A 14,851-nucleotide genomic window follows, 5' to 3' on the forward strand; every position below is an offset into this window, starting at 1 on the left:
GTTTTTCTATCTGGAATGCTTCTCAAAGACATCAAAACAAGTGGGAGTGCGTCTGTCCACTTCATTCCTGTTGCTAAACACATTTTGGCAATTCTATTTTTTATTGTACCATTCAGTTGCTCAACAACACCTGATGCTTCTGGTCTGTAAGCACAGTGTAACATCTGTTTTATGTCTAGAGCTTCACGAATCAATTTCAGTAATCTGTTTTCAAAATGCGTGCCACGATCTGTCTCGACCGTCACAGGAAATCCATACCTTGGTATGATTTCTCTCAAAAGTAATTTTGCCACAGTAATTGAATCATTGTGGCGTGTTGGAAATGCTTCCACCCATCTTGAAAACAAACAGACTACCACCAATACATATCTGAGTTTGTTATGAGGTGGCATGTCAATGAAGTCAAGCTGGAATCTGGTAAAAGGACCACCCTTCCGTCCTATGGTTCCCATGCTCACAACAGTTTTTCTGTTTGGGTTAATCTGTTGGCAGGTAAGGCACCTCTGACAAAGGGATTCTGCAATTATTCTGATTTTTGGATTGTACCATGTTTGTCTAAATAATCTAATCATTGAGTCTCTGCCAATATGTCCTCGACCATGATACATGCGTGCCATGTCAGAAATCATGCTGTCTGGCATTACTACTCTGTCATCTTTGTAAACCCAAACCTCATCTTCTTCTCTCTGCCTGCAACCTGCTTTTGGCCATGTGTTTTTCTCTTCATCATCTGCCTCATCTTGCAACTGTTTTACTCCCTGCCAAGTCTCTACTACAGATGTTAGCATAAGTGAGTTCAAAACATGTTCATTTGCTTTTTCCCGATTGATTGACACATGTTTCGCACAAAATGTTGCCACTTCATCAGCATATGAATTTCCTTTAGTTATGTAATCCTCTCCTTTTTTGTGTGCTGTACACTTTACAACTGCAATTTTTCTGGCAACTGAATTCCGTCGATCAGTCTTTTGATCAACTGTGCGTTTCTAATTGGGGATCCTGCAGAAGTCAAATAACCTCTTTGAGATCAGAGCTGGCCATAGTCATGGACTACACCATAACCATACTGACTATCAGTCACTATGGTGATCTTTTGCTCTTTTCCCAATTCACATGCACGAATCAAAGCAATCAATTCTGCTACTTGAGCTGAACGAATTCCTTTGAGCCAAGAGGCTTCAATTACACCTGCAACTGTGCACACAGAATATGCTGCACTCAGAACACCTTCATCTGTTCTTAAACATGAACCAACAAAAAAATAAACATAATCTGCTTCAGCTAATGGAACATCTTTTATGTCCTGTCTGGGTTTTGTGCAATATTCTAATACATCCAGGCATTCATGATCAACAGCTTCATCTCTGATTTCTGTTTCAGAAGTGTCAGTCAATAATGTAGAAGGATTTAAATTCACACATCTTGCAATCGAGACATTATCTGAACCAAGGATAACTTTTTCATATTTTGTTAGACTACTGTTTGTCAAATGTTGTGTTCTGCTTCTTGTGAGGAGAATATCAACTGAGTGTGGTACATATACTTTTACAGGAAATCCCATTATTATTCCTTCACTTTGTTCCAGGCTCACACTGGTTGCAGCTACTGCTTTTAAGCAACCTGGTAATGCTTTTGCAACTGGGTCAAGAACAGCTGATAAATATGCTATTGGCTTTCTCATTCTTCCATGTCTCTGAATCAGAACTGATAATGCACAACCTTCTCTTTCACTGCAATACAGCTCAAACTCTTTTTCGTAGTCAGGCATTCTCAATGCTGGAGCTTCACACAAACTTCTTTTTAGCTGTTCAAAAGCTTCTAACTCAGTATCTGTTAGGCTAATTGGGTCTTTTATGTCTTCTTTTGTCAGTCTCTGCAGTGGTTTTGCAATTACTGAAAATCTACTAATCCATTGACGACAATACCCAACCATTCCAAGAAACATTCTAACCTGTCTCTGTGTTTTTGGAGGTTACATTGCTTGAATCATTTTTATTCTTTCTGTTGTCACTTGTCTGACTCCCTTTGCAATTCTGTGGCCAAGATATTTTACCTCTTGTTTGCAAAACTGTAATTTTGCAGGAGACACTTTATGTCCCTCCTCTGCCAGATAATTTAAAAGAGTAATGGTATCTGTTACACAATTATCTCTTGTTTTTGCAGCCACAAGGATATCATCAATATACTGCACTAACGTAGATTTTACAGGTAAATCTAGATTTTCCAAGGATCTTTTTAACAACTGATTAAAAATAGATGGACTCTTGGCATACCCTTGAGGGATACTACACCATGCTGAGATACGCTCTTTGACCCTAAACGCAAAAATGTGTTGGCTTTCTGTATGCAATGGAACAGTAAAGAATGCATTACATAAGTCAATAACCGTGTACCATTCTGCATCATGCGGAATCTGATATAAAATTACCGCTGGATTTGGTACAATTGGGCAACATGGAACAACAATTTTGTTAACCTTTCTCAGGTCTTGAACAATCCTGAAAGTACCGTTTGGCTTTTTAATTGCCATAATCGGTGAATTACATGGGCTACTCTCAATCTCTTTCAGAACACCTTGTTTAATGAAATTGTCTATTACAGGAATTACTCCTTCAATCATTTCTGCTTTCATTTTATACTGTGGAATGTTTGGATAATCTGCTCCTTGTTTTACTGATATTTTTACTGGATCTACATTTTTCATCAGACCCATTTCATCTCCAGTGAAATCATTCACTGTGTCTTTTAATTCTTCAGGTAGATTATTCTTATCAAACACAGGAAATAATTTACTCTCTTCTGCCTCAACCATTGACATTGTTAATCTGTAAAGCCCATCTTCTTCTGGAATTTGTAGCTCAATACCATCCGGTGAGCAATATATTTTACAATTCATCTTACAAAGAATATCCCTACCTAAAAGATTTACAGAACTGCTATTAGAAACTATACATTTATGCATGTCTTTAAATGTGCCTATTTCAACTTCAACTGGTTTAGTTAGATCTGTTTTAATTTGCTGATTAGCTACACCAACTACTTGGACCTTTTCACCAGAGAGAGGTAGGTTTTCTATTTCCACTGATCTAACAGTAGAACGGGTAGCACCTGTATCCACTAGAAAAGTAATTTCTACATCATTTACTTTACCATTTACAAATGGACCAGACTGATCTACCTCAAGAGTAGCTCCAAGCACACACTCTTCCTCCTCCCTCAGGTACCGTCATAAGTAATCATCTGATTCACTCCCACCATCTTCTTTCAACCAATATTGTTGTGACACATTCGACACATTGACTCTTAGTGGTCTCTTTACCTGTTCACCTCCGCTGAATCCTGTTTCTGCACTGTATCTCTGCACATTTACACAGTTTGGAAGTGGTGGTTGTGGTATCTGACTTTGCTGATTCACTACCTGTCGCTGTAGCTGTTGCTGCAGATTTATCTCATTCTGCATCTGTGGATTTAATGATGAATTTTTTTAATTTCTGGGCGGATTCTTACACTCGCGCTTCCAGTGTCCAATTTCGCCACAATTAAAACATGGGAGTTTCTGTTTTAACTCTTCTATATTTCCCATCAATTTTGGCTTATTATAATTACCTTTAAATTTTCCTTGATTCTGGTCAACATTTTTATTTCCCAAATTTGCCATTTGTTGTTCAGCCACTTTTACCTGTGCCCACATAGCTTTTTCTTTTAACTTCTTTTGTTTTGCATCTAATTCATCACTACAGTATTTTGCTTTTCTCAATATATCATATACTGTGAGTGATTGCCAACCAACTATTCCTGATCTAATCATTTCACCAATTTCAGGTCTTAAGCCATATACAAACCTATATATGAAATGGCTCGTATCCTTTTCACTTAAATTCTCATAACCACTGTATTGTTTAAATACCAGCAGTAGTCTCTCATTGAATGAATGTACAGATTCTTTAGGTTCTTGGGTTGTTCTATCTATTTTAACCCAATCTATCTCTTTTGGGGGAATCTTGTTTTTAAACCACACAATTACCTTTTCGTACCCTTTTATCACATCTGATGAAGGAGCACTTGTCACTAAATGTCTAGGAGGTTCTTCTTTTGGCCAATCTATAGAAATTTTACATTCTGCCCAAAGATCTGATGGGACAACTATGTCAAAGAATCCATCAAGATCAACCCATAAACTTTCACAAATCTGTCTACCTGTCGATACCATTCTACAGGCTTCTCTCTTAATCGGGGAAAATCATTTGTGAACATTAAAATGTCCTGCCTTGTCCAGGGAACATGGACATACCCACCTCCTGGTATTTCTCTCATTGGTAACTCATTTACCACTCCCACTTCCTTTTCTCTGACAGGAAAAGCTAAGCTTGTTCTGACCTCATCTCTTTTCTTTGTCCATTTCACTCTCCATTTAGCTAAATCACCCCATTTTCTCAAAACCACAATTAAGTCTTTTATGTGAATGATCTTCCTGAGGTATTCATATTCTCAGTGTCTTTTTCAGAGAAGTCCACTCTGTAATGTTTCTGCATATTCTTTTGCTTATTCAAATCTACTTCTAATTCATCAGCCATTTCCTCTAATTGATCAGATTTGTTTTTCGTTTTCCAAGTTATGCTTTTGCAAATAAACAAGAATTCATCATCCTGATATAGCTTCAAACTGTCAGTTCCAATTGTTCCAATTATTAATTCCTCAATATCTGCTTTCAATTTTGCAACATCAAGTAATTTACATTCAGGAGTTTGTGTTAAATCTATTTTATTCTGACTCTTTTCCGGAGTTCCAGAATCTGATTCTGCACCAGATGGAGTTTTACTTATCAAGCTTTGATTAAAAGTTAAGACAGGCATCATTAATTTTTCGCGATAAATTTCAGACAGATCTGAATAAAAAATTTCAGTCACTTTCTGTATTTCTGAATTTAGTGGAATAGTCAAAGCTGAATGTCTAATTTCTTTTTGATCAAATACTGGAAGAACAGGCCCAATCGTTACTGGTACTGTTACTGCTTCCATGCTTTTAGTTAACTGTTGTATCAATTAATTCGTAGAACGAATATTTTCTGAGGTACTCCGTAATTCCTCATACCTTTCTGTTCTTTTTCTATTTAGAGTTACATTTCTCTGAACTGGGGTTTCATGTACTGGTGTTTCATTTCTATGGACTGGAGTTTCAGCATAATTTCTATTTTCTCCTGATATATTAGAACTTGATCTTGTTTCTACTCTTTCAGGTGTTTTTCCATTAATCAAATTTGTTTTAGGAGACGACTCATCAATAATTTCTCTTGGAGGGGCACTAGGAGAAGTCCAAGTACAAACTGGTTGATAAGGTGGCGGTTTTCTAGTATAAATTTCTTCTAAAACTGCATCTTCTGTCTCATTTTCTTCAATAATATTATTTTTCTTTTGGGTACACTTTTGTCCAGTTACCTAACTAATTAGTCTCACTGGGTACATACCATCACACATGTCTGCACTTCTCCATCGACGCATTCTATCCTGATGTGTTTCTCTATTTAAATCTAGTTCTCCTCCCCTTGATATTCCTCTATTTTCTCGGTGTAATTCAAACATTTCTTCCTCCCATTCAACTAGTGCTTCAAATTGAGTAGGTCTAGGCTTTGGTACAAGTTTCATCATTTTTTCTCTTAAGTTTTTCAAAACAGCCATGTTAAAAGATCCATCTTCCGGCCAAGCTAATACACCATAATTTTTAGTATACTCCATCCAATTCTCAATCCAAAGACAAGTATGATAACCATATTGACCTAACATATACGCTGCAGGTGTTTTGTACTTATGAATTAATCTTCCACCTCGTGTTGCAATTTTCTTGTCAGGTTTAAGTTTATTTTTCAATTTCTGAAACCATGAAAGGTTCTTTTTCTCTTTCTTGAAATAATAATCCATGTTTTTAAACAATTTCCCTTACTTTGGAAAAGATCGTAACCACTTCCGTGTTATTCCGCAACACCAACCAATCCGTGCGCGAAACTCACCAACAAGCCAATCAGGTTAAGCTAAGTCACTGTCCTGCTCAACTAATAGAATTACTGCTTTCAGGAAGAGCCAATCAGATGTAAGCTTGTCCTAGTCACGTGAATCAATCTGTGCGCAGTCTGTGACGTATGCTAGCCAATCACAGCGCGGCTCTTGTGGCGTATGCTGCCGCTGCAGCTTCTGTGTCTCTCGCTCCGCTCCTTAAACTGACACCTCCTTTACAAAAAAATTTCAAAGAGCCATATTTACAAATCCTTCAATTGAAAACAGTTAGTAACTCCACAAATAAACAAACCATTTGTCTGTTTCGCTAAATGAAGTGATAGCTTTTTCAGTCATTCAAGTATTCTTTTCGCGTGAAATAGACGACGCTATTTTCACAGAATATTTAAATTCATCGATAAAGTAAGGCTACTCTACCCTTCTAGCAAGTAATAACAAACTAGTTTCCCTCTAAATGCACATACAGAGATATTTTACACCTTCTTAGAGACAATTCAGAGTTTAACTCGATCATATATTACAAATCATTTACGCACATCCATACGGAAAAATTCAGGGATTCGATGTAGATATTGAATAAAAGAGGTTTACAGGGGGCACCCTTGCCTTGTTCCTCTCTTTATTTAAAAACTCAGGATCAGGGAACCATTTACCAAGATTTTCGCTGACGCCCCAGAGTAACATGTTTTTAGGGTTTGCACAAATATGGGACCCATTCCCACAGTCTCAAGTACCTCCCAGAGATAACTCCAGCACACTCGGTCAAATGCCTTGGCGGCATCCAGGGCTTCAACTGCTAAAGGGTTGTTCCTCCTCTCAGCCAGATCGATGTTGCCAATCAAGGTTTGGGTTTGCTCCTGAATAGACCTACCCACCATAAAACCTTTCTTATCGGGATTAATTAGGTTTGATACAAGCTTTGCCAACCTCCCTGCTAAAATACCCATAAAGATTTTATAATCGGCATTCAGCAGGGAGATTGGTCGGTAGGAATCAGCCAACAACGGATTTTTCCCTGGCTTCAATATTAGAACGATTGTAGCCTCTTTCCAAGATATTGGGACCACCCCCGAAGTGGAATAGACTGAGTTGAAGAGAATCTGGAGAATAGGCAAAACCTCATTGCTTAACAATTTGTAGATTTCATTGGGGAGGGAATCAAGGCCAGCTGCTCTCTTGTTTTTTGCCCTCTTGATTTGAGCCTTTGTCTCCTCCACTGAAATGGGTGCCTCCAGTGATTCTTTAGCTGTGTTAGTTAAGACAGACATGGACTTATCCCTAAGCAATGAGCTAATTGCTTCTGGGGAAGGTGTTATTTCCTCACTATACAGAGTTGTAAATAAAGACCGAAGACAATTCTGAATATCATCAGGGTTACTAGATTTTGTTCCCAGATTGTCTATGATAAGTTCATTTATATCGTTTCTTGCTCAGTCTACTCTTGCTTTCCACGCAAACAATGCTCCAGTTCTCTCCCCATACTCAAAGTTTTCCATATTACGTGCTTGCCATTGGGCCTTACATTTCCCATCAAGAAAGATCCTTAGTTTTTGTCTTGTATTCTCAAGGTCCTATTCTAATTGCACCAAGCCCCTGGCGTTCTCCGGAATTACTTGATTCCTTTCTCTTTCAAGGTCCGATATTCTTGCCTCAAGAGACTGCCATTCTTGTGCATTTTTCTTGTATTTAATTCTTATTTGGGTACCCAACACCCCTCTCAAATTAGCTTTATATACATCCCAAACTTGATCCATTGAGGTAGAACCCATATTAAAAGCAAAAAATTCAGTTGAGGCCGCTTTTATTTCCTGCATAATATTTGTATCCATCAAGTAGGCTCTATTCAGAGTCCACCTCGACTGTCGACATGTTCTACTTGTGGAGAATGTAAAGAGTAAAGGTGCATGATCCGAGAGATGACTAGGTGCCACAGAAATATATTGGATCTTAAGACATAGTCTATCCTTGCCAAATGGTGGTATTTTTTTACTGTGGAAAGTGAAACCCTGTGAAGACCCATCTATGCTCTCCAAACATCCAACATATTGATATTAAGGAGAAGATTTTTCAGAACACTTCTAGATCTAGGAGATCCGATAACACAACTGCGATTGGACCTATCCATGACTGGATCAAGGCGAATGTTAAAGTCACCTCCAACAATCATTGGAGGCGACGCTGAAATAAGATTATCTTGCAATTTAATAAAAAAAGAGGGGTCGTCCTCCTTAGGACCATAAAAAGAACTACATGTAATTTTTCCCCTTCCAATTCTAGCTGGGCGATAATAAATCTTCCTGATTGGTCTGTTAAACCCAATTTTATCTCACAGTTAAGACCTCTCTTAACCAATATTGCCACCCCTCGGCAGTGCACCGATTGCTGAAAGTGGCAAAAACATTGTAGCAAGGGGAGTTTAGAAAAGGTGTTCTCAGACTCTATTTGACTTAAATATGTTTCTTGTAATAAACAAACCTGTGCTGGCAGAATCTCCCTGTTTTTCAAGCTGTATTTTTGCTATTAGGGTGTCAACTTCTTGGGGAGAGCGGATCATGTGCATGTGGTTGTTCCACATTACACGCAATGTCGCTGGAAATCTCAGTTGAGCCCTTGCCCCCAGTCCATTCAGCTCTGGTAGTCTCTTCCCCAGTTCCCACTGCCTCTCTGCTGTTATATGGGAAATGTCTGCTCTAATAAAAAATGAAAAGGGTGACTGTTCTGCTAATGGGGAGGAGATGATGCCTTCCTTCAGAGCTGCGGATAGGATTTGTTCTTTTACTGAGTATGACAAAAAATTAACCAAAATTTTCCGGGACTTCGACCGAACAGGATTCCTTTTACATGGGTCTCTATGGACTCTCTGTATTTCATAACTTAGGTCAATTCCCGGGTGGTCCTTGAGCACTGTACGTTTCAAGAGCGAGATTAAAAAGCCCTTAATGTCATCCCCTTCCATTGCCTCGGGTACATTCATAACCTTCAGGTTATTTTTCCTTGCATGATTCTCCAGCCTCTCAAGGTCATCTTTGAGCTCCAACCTACTAGGTATTCATTAAGGGCTAGAGCAGCACATATTGTTTCGAATAAATTTATCATTCATTCAATTATTCCTCAGCGAGTTTTCCCCCCTGTGGCAGAAGTAAATACTGTGACTAGGAAAGTTAAACTGATTAAACAGGAGGGGCGTTTAAGATCACCAGTAACTCCAGTTTTTTTTAAAGCACATAAGAATAAGGCAAAATGAAGAGAAAATAAATCAGTAGAAACCAAAGTAAGAATTACGCCATCTCTGAAATCTTACTATCAGGTTATGTCCCTCAACTCTTCTAAAACCCCTCAGCTTCAACTTATTCCCCAGACCCAAACACAGCCCTAAGTTCTTCATGAACCTCAAGTAGTCACTATATTACAAAAAGCACCTGAAGAGAAAAGTCTGAATGAAAAAGAGAAAACCCTATCTGAATCTAGCACTATGGATAGTAGTGAGGCCGACAGGAAAGAAGTGGCAGTACTTACATTACAATCCACATCTAATCAGGTCCAGGAAGTACACCCAGACATAACTCTTACCAATAGATTCGCTACATTTGATCAGCAGGAGGAAGCTATTCAGGGGCTAGAAGTAGACCCTAGAGACATGCCAGATCCATCAGAAACATTAGTGAAGGGGCAGAATGAAGAAGTGACAAAAGGAAGGCTCCACTCACCCCCTGGCAATTAAAGAAATTTCACCTCCAAACTCCCACTCTCTGGCAGATATTCTACTGGCCCTGAAAGAGGAGATGACCAACAGGTTCACAGTCTCCGAGGCAAACCAAGCTGATCTGGCTACTAGATTCTTGGTTTCTGAAGCTAATCAAGCGGCAATTCGGTCCTCCTGCGAGTTATTGGCCCAGAAACTGGAAGTAGTTACTGCACGGATGGACGCAATTGAGGAAGAGATTCCCAAGATTCAAACTGCAATAGAGGCCACGGTGTCACAGTAGGGGAAATTGTCCGTCCAAAATAAGGAGCTCAAAGGCGAAACTGTTCATAATAAAGGCACATTTTGGGGGGCGTGGCTAGCAGCCAAGGGCGATGGCTGCGCTTGAAGGAGCTCTCTCCCACCGATGGCTGCTTTATCCTAAATCAGCCTGAAACCCGGCGTAATTGTTGTTTGAGCATCTCCCTACAGACCTGGCGCCCCCTCCCTGGGGTAACTGTATTGGAATCTCAGTGGGCTCAGTGACCCCCCCGAGGCAAAACCCCGACGTGCACAACGAAACGGAAATGGAGGCGCAGTTGTGCTGAGGGGGATCGCCGCTCCGACCTGTGCTTCACGCGGCCCCCCCCCCTCGCCTTCCTGCCTGGGAACTGCCGGTGGCCCCGTTCTCTCGGTGGCCGCGCCGCGCCTCTGTGGTCAACAAGCGGCATTGGTGGGCATCGGAAGGACATGGATGTGACCCTAGATGTCCGAGAGGTTGCCGACCCTGCCTCTCTGTCACGATTACATTCCTTATAAAGGTTAGGTACACGGGAAGTGGAGACACTACAACTCCCAGATCACCTAGCTGTAGTCTGTTGTCTCTTTCCTACCTCTATTCTCTCACTGGTTTTCCTTATAGTCTCCTCCCCTGCTCTCAACCGGTGCTTGTCACCTGAATCAATGGTGGAAACCGCTACGATTCCTGTTGTTTGCCTGGAACTTTTTGTGACCCGTTGTCAGAAGTGTACCTGAATTCTTGGCTTTTCCGTGGAAGCTGATGACCGGAGGGGGAAGCCCAGCTGAGTATTTCCTAATTCCCTCACCTCCCTGGACCCGGATTTCTCCAAGGCCAGGAACGGAAGGGAAAGGGGAAGTGGATAGACAAGAGAGACTGCCACACTGGTGCCTAAGGACTCTTCTTAACAACGGCCCAACCGCACCTAAAATATGAAGAACATCATTAATACAGTTCCCACAAGGTTTGGCTTCCTAAACTACTAGTTACCCGCTAGCTTCTCTTTTTACCTTACTCAAGTGTGGAATTTGCTGCTCTCTAATTCTTCATAGGATATAACATGCTTCCTATAGTAGTCAATGCATTCAGTTCAGTGTTCATTAGTTGCAGTTTGTAGGATGAAGATATGGAGGTAGACAGCAGTATTAATTTTATGCATACAATGAATACCCCATTTACTATTCTCAACCGGAATGATGACTGGACGATGAAGGAAGCTATGAAGAATACTGAATAATGTTCCAGAAGATAAGCCTCTCCTGAAGTTCAATGAATTTACAGGTAAGTCCCCAGAAAGAGACTATTAGGGCAGAGTACACAAAGGCTAAATGCTGGATGAGTATCACAGGAGAGTTCAACAAGTAAAGAAAACAACAAGGAGCAATCCTACTGCATAGCCGGTGAATTCAGAGCTGCTGTCAGGAACCTCACGCCCATGGACTCTTCAGGAACGAGAGTTGCTGGTGACTTATTTACGAGTCTGCAGAGAAACCAGCTTACTGTAGAAGCGAGGCAGGGAAAAAACGCCTCCGTGAACTGAAGGAAACGAGACTTGCACACGGAATCAAAAACTAACTAGAAAGTCTTGCCGAGTGTGCTACAAGAGGCTCCTAAAATACTAATGAGCCCTAAACTGGTACTTGTGCCCAAATTACAAATCAAAGTTCGAAATTCGGAAGCGCTGAGGAAAAGCGACCTTCCGTTTCAAAACGACAGTTGAAGTGCGCGGAGCAGTGAGCTCTCGCGCACGAAATGGCGGACAGTCAGTGGAACACTAGAACGCTGACCGAAGAACTATGGTGGCACAACCAGGAACAATCTACATCCAATTGGCCCACTATTGAGCCACTCTCTGCCGCCAACTCCAAATGGACAGAAATGGAGTGGTACCTTTAACATGAGCTGAATGAATCTTGTGAGGGCAAAATCGAGATCTGACAGTACCCCCCACTAAAACCCCCTCTCTAGGCTTCTGTGGATAAGTCTTGTGAAATTCAGCTACCAATCTGGGAGCGTGAACATTAGAACTGGGCTCCCAAGAACGATCCTCTGGGCCAAAACCTTTCCAATCCACTAGGTAGAACAGTCTGTTCCTTTTCAATTTGGAGTCCAGAATTCTTTTCACCTCGAACTCTTGTGCAGCCTCCACTTGAACTGAAGCTGGAGATGGCTCACATCTCAAATCGGGTGGACTTGGCTTGACCAAAGAGAAATGGAAAGTAGGATGGATTCTCATGGATTTAGGAAGAACTACTCTCACGCTAACTGGGTTAATCATACGCTCTACTGGGAATGGACCTACATAACGAGGTTGAAATTTTCGATTCCCCACTAATCTCATGTGTTTAGTTGAAATCCAAACCATATCCCCAGCCTTAAAAATTGGACTTTCTCTTCGTTTCTTATCCGCTTGTTTCTTGTATCCAGATTTTGCCTTGGATAGATTGAGAGATGCAGACTGGAAAGCCGTCTGCAAATTCTGAATCACCTCCGCAGCTGCTGGGACCTCCACTTCCTCCCGACCATCTAGCATATTGGGATGACGACCAGAATTTAGAAAAAATGGGGAAAAACCTGTTGCTGAATGAATTGAGTTATTATAGGCAAACTCCGCTGTACTTAATAAAGAAGGCCACTCTCCTTCCTGATCCATCAAATACAGACGAAGATATTGCTCCAGATCCTGATTTACTCTTTCCGTCTGTCCATCCGTTTCTGGATGAAAACTGGTGGACAGACGAGAATCCACCCCCAACCCCTGCAAAAAGGACCTCCAAAATCTAGAAACAAACTGTGGTCCCCGGTCAGAAATGACAACCTTCGGAATCCCATGCAACCGGACAATGTGTTGAATGAATAAAGAGGCTAGTTGTGGAGCTGTAGGTAAGGTCTTTAGTGAAATGAAATGACTCATCTTAGAAAATTGGTCAACCACCACCCAAATCACAGAAAATCCCTGGCTGGAGGGCAAATCCACTATAAAATCCATTAAGATAGTATGCCACGGGGACGGGGCTGATGACAAAGGCATGAGTAAACCCTGTGGAGACTGCCTAGAACTTTTCCCCTTAACACACTGCTCGCAAGTGGCTACGTGCTGTCTCACCTGAGCTTCCATTCCTGGCCAGTAAAAGGTCCTCTTCACCAATTCCACAGTTTTGACTTCTCCCTTGTGTCCTGCAAGTGGATGATCGTGTAGAAGCCGAATGACTTTTTCTTGAAGTTCCTCACTAGGCACAAACATCTTTCCCTGAATATAAGGTTTTCCCTCTCGAACTTCTCGATCCTCACCTTCAGCCAGCCAATTGTGAAATTTCTCTCTTCGAAATTCTTCCCTAATTAGATTTCCCAGGTCATCTTCTGCCACAGTTGCTATGACTCTTTCTTGAGGGATAATATATCCTTCGGAAACCTTTTCACTCTGTCCTTCCGAACTGAGACGGGATAACGCGTCTGCCTTTCCATTTGCAGATCCAGGCTTGTAGGTTAAAACAAAGTCATAATCTGCAAAGAAAAGCGACCATCGCAGTTGACGAGGTGTGAGGGTTCGAGCTGATTTCAAAAATTGCAGATTGCGGTGATCTGTGAACACAGTTATCACATGTCTTGCCCCAAGCAAATAATGCCTCCAAACCTGGAAGGCATCCTTTACGGCCAATAATTCCTTGTCCGCAATGGAGTAATTGATTTCCGCAGGAGATAATTTCCGCGAATGATACGCCACTGGATGTAACTGGCCCGTCTGTTTATGACGTTGGGAAAGGATTCCTCCAATGGCCAGATTTGAGGCATCTGCTTCAATGTAAAAGGGTTCTTTTAAATCCGGGTGTTGTAACACTGGGGCTGATACAAACGCTTCTTTTAGCAATTGAAAAGAGTCTTCAGAGTCTTTGCCCCAAACAAATCGCGCATCCTTCTTCAAAAGGCGAGTAATGGGACCCACTTTTTCCGAAAATTTATGGATGAACCTCCGATAGAAATTGGCAAATCCCCAAAAACTTTGTATCTCTTTCACAGATCTGGGAGCTGGCCAAGATTTGATTGCCTGGAGCTTGGAGTCATCCATAAAAATCCCTCTTGGAGACAGAATAAATCCTAAAAACTCCACCTTAGAAGAATGAAAGACACACTTCTCCAATTTCACGAACAGGTGATGTTCCAACAAACGCTCCAAAATCACTCTAACATGACCGACATGCTCCTCCAGACTATTCGAAAAAATGAGAATATCATCGATGTAGACAACAGCAAATCGATCCAAAAATTCTCGAAGCACATCATTTACAAAATGCTGAAAGGCAGCTGGGGCGTTACATAACCCAAAGGGCATGACTTGGTATTCAAACAACCCCAACCGCGTTCGAAAGGCTGTCTTCCACTCCTCTCCTTCCGCCATTCGTACAAGATGATACGCTCCTCGAAGGTCCAACTTGGTATAGATGCACGCGTCCTTGACCTGATCTAGGAGTTCTGAAATGAGAGGTAAAGGATAGCGATTCTTTTTAGTCACTAGATTTAAGGCTCTGTAATCTATACAGGTTCTCAAAGAACCGTCCTTCTTGGGAATGAAGAAGAGAGGCGATGACACTGGAGACTGGGAGGGTCGTATAAATCCACACTCTAAACTTTGCTCAATGTATTCTTTCAGGTGCAAATTCTCTGGCTCAGACAAAGCATAAATACGACTGCAGGGCAAGGTTGCTCCAGGCTCCAGCTCGATACGACAATCGTAATCCCGATGAGGTGGTAATTTTCTGGCTTCTTGTTCATTAAACACCTCTGCCAAATCCTGGTATTCCTGTGGGATCTCAGGAATCTCTACCGCACAAATCATCTGTGCTTGATCTGCCAAACTAGACGACA

This window comes from Lissotriton helveticus, chromosome 2_1 (genome assembly GCF_964261635.1).
Source record: "Lissotriton helveticus chromosome 2_1, aLisHel1.1, whole genome shotgun sequence".
In the NCBI taxonomy this organism is placed as follows: Eukaryota; Metazoa; Chordata; class Amphibia; order Caudata; family Salamandridae; genus Lissotriton; species Lissotriton helveticus.